Source organism: Phyllostomus discolor, chromosome 2 (assembly GCF_004126475.2).
Source record: "Phyllostomus discolor isolate MPI-MPIP mPhyDis1 chromosome 2, mPhyDis1.pri.v3, whole genome shotgun sequence".
Lineage (NCBI taxonomy): Eukaryota > Metazoa > Chordata > Mammalia > Chiroptera > Phyllostomidae > Phyllostomus > Phyllostomus discolor.
This window is the reverse complement of record NC_040904.2, coordinates 135514429-135517278: the sequence shown is the minus strand read 5'-3', so window position 1 is coordinate 135517278 and position 2850 is coordinate 135514429.

Sequence of the window (2850 nt, the reverse complement as noted above, 5' to 3'; positions counted from 1 at the left end):
TTTTAAATGTTCTCCTGATGGAGGAGGCCAATGGCCTAGTATGGTCAAGTATGGTCATTCCTTGCAAGACATAGCTCAGAATTTACATGTCCTGGAACTTCTATCACATTGTAAGGTCAGCAGACCCCCATGATTTTTAGTGTCTCATCATAATTGTAACATAGGCCATTTGAAGCATTTATATTGCAAACCCAGAGGTGAGATCCAGGAGATAAAGTCTGTAACATGAATGTTTTGCCACTGAATAAGGTAGTTATGCTGAGGTTTCATGGTGACATGTTTAGTATGCAAGGGGTTTGAAAACATCCATTCTGAGTTTCCAGTGACCTGAAGGACCTCTTCCAGGGTTGGCAAAACTTCATAACCAGCTACTCTGCTATGTCTTCCATGAGGAATTAGGGACTTAAGAAGTCACTTTCACCAAATATGTCCACATTCTGAGAACTCCTGCATGCTTTGTTGAGTTTGCCATAAGTTTTTTAGGATTTATTTTTCAGGCTGCTCATTTGGGGCAATTGTCCAGCCTGTTACTCTTAGAAAATATTTCACACACGTTTTCAAAAATGCTCTGATCAGCACAGTTAAAACATTCATTTAACTTTAAGATTCTGAAAGTCTTTGATATGCTAATGTAGATTGAATATCACCATAAGTAACATATAAAATATATTCAATTAAGCAGACAGCTCTGTTATATTTCTTAACAATATTCATGTGTATATTTTGAGAAATGTCAAAGGCACCGACATCAACTTAATGTTTTCTGAACTCCTAGTACATGCCAGACAACATTATTAGTATTAGGAGCACAGGTTATTGTTCCTTTGAGTTTATTTTCTAGACCTGGGGATAGAGATAATAATAAATAAAGAAGCAATGAAATAACAGAAAGATTTAACTTGGTAAGTAGGTATATGAAGAAAAATAAAACAAGATGACATGGAAAATCATGGGGGCAACTTGAAGCTTGGTGACCAAATCCTCAGACTGAACACGAAATGGCTATATCCTGGGTTAAAATTTCAAGTTTAAAAATGCATTATACTTGGGTTAATTTTACAAACCTTCGTAAATTTTTGGTTTTGATTTTGATGAATTTCTATCATTCTTAGTAAATCAAATAAGAGCAAAATGAGAATAAATGTATATTTTATGTTTAAAAATTTTACTGGGGATAAATGAAAGTAGACCACCTTCTTATACCATACACAAGAATAAACTCAAAATTGATTAAAGACTTAAAGACACTTAAGGACTCCAAACCATAAAACTCCTAGAAGAAAACAGGCAGATATATTCTCAGACATTTTCCCTAGCAATATTTTTTTCCTGATATATCCTCTCAGGCAAGGGAAACAAAAGAAAAAATAAACAAATGGGACTACATCAAACTAAAAGTTTTTGCCCAAGAAAATAAAACTATAACAACAATAAAAACAAAAACAAAAAAATCAACAAAATGAAAAGACAACCTGCTGAATGAGAGAACATATTTGCTAATGACACATCTGTTAAGTTGTTAAATACAAACTTTATAAAGATCCCACACAACCCAACACCAAAACAAAACAAAAACAATCCAATTAAAAAATGGGCAGGGAACCTGAATAGACACATCCAAAGAGGACATACAGAGGGTCAGTGGACATGAGAAGATATTCAATGGCACTAAACATCAGAGAAATGGAAATTAAATCCACAGTGAGATGTCATCTCATACCTGCCAGAATGGCTGTCATCAATAAATTCACTAATGGTGAGTGTTGGTGAGGATGTGGAGATAAGGGAACCCTCATGCATGGTTGGTGGGAATGCAGATTAGTGCAGCCGCTGTGGAAAATGGTAAGGGGGTTCTTCAAAAAGTTTAAAGACATCTAACTGCCTTATGACCCAGAGATTCCACTTCTGTGGATTTATCAAAAAACAAAACCAAAAACACCTCAAAGTACTAATTTGAAAGAATATATAGAACTCTATGTTTATGGCAGCATTATTTACGGTAGCCAAGATATGGAAGCAACTGAAGTGCTCATCAATAGACAAGTGTATGAAAAAGCAGTGGTGAACATATACAATGGAATATTACTTGGCCATAGAAAAAAAAATCTTACCATTTGGGACAGCTTGGATGGACCTTGAGGGTATTATGTTTAGTGAAACATCAGTCAGCAAAAGACAAATACAATATGACTTCACTTACATGAGGAACCTAAAGACCAAAATAAACAAACAAAATTGAAACTGACTTGTAAACACAGGGAACAGACTGATGGTTGCCAGAGGAGAAGGGGTTGGTGGACTGGGTGAAAGAGTTTAAGGGATTAAGAAGGACAAATTGGTAGTCACAAAAACTCATGGGACATAAAGTACGGTTGGGGAACATAGTCAATAATATTGTAATAACCATGTATGGTGCCAGGTGGGTACTGGAAATATTGGGGAAACATTTTTTAAAGTATATCATTGTGTAACCATTATGCTAACCTGGAATCCCTAGTCATGACCTTTTGCTGAGGGTAATCACTTCCCTGACCCTCCAGGAAAACACTGTCTTTTGTTTTGTTTTGTTTTGTTTTTAACCACCAAGTCAGTTTTGTTAAATCCTACCTATGTTTTAGCTTTTCCTGTCTATACACAAAATCACATACAATGTGCCTGGTTTCTTTTCCTTGGCACTATTTTGTGAGATTCACTCATGCTGTTGGATGTGACTGTAGTTCACTTAATTTCATTGCCAAATGGATTTCACCATATATGTTATCCATTCTCCCTTCAATGGACATTTGGGTAGTTTTCTTTTTTCCTTGTTACTACAAGTAGTGCTATGTCCATTTTGGCATGTTTTTCTTG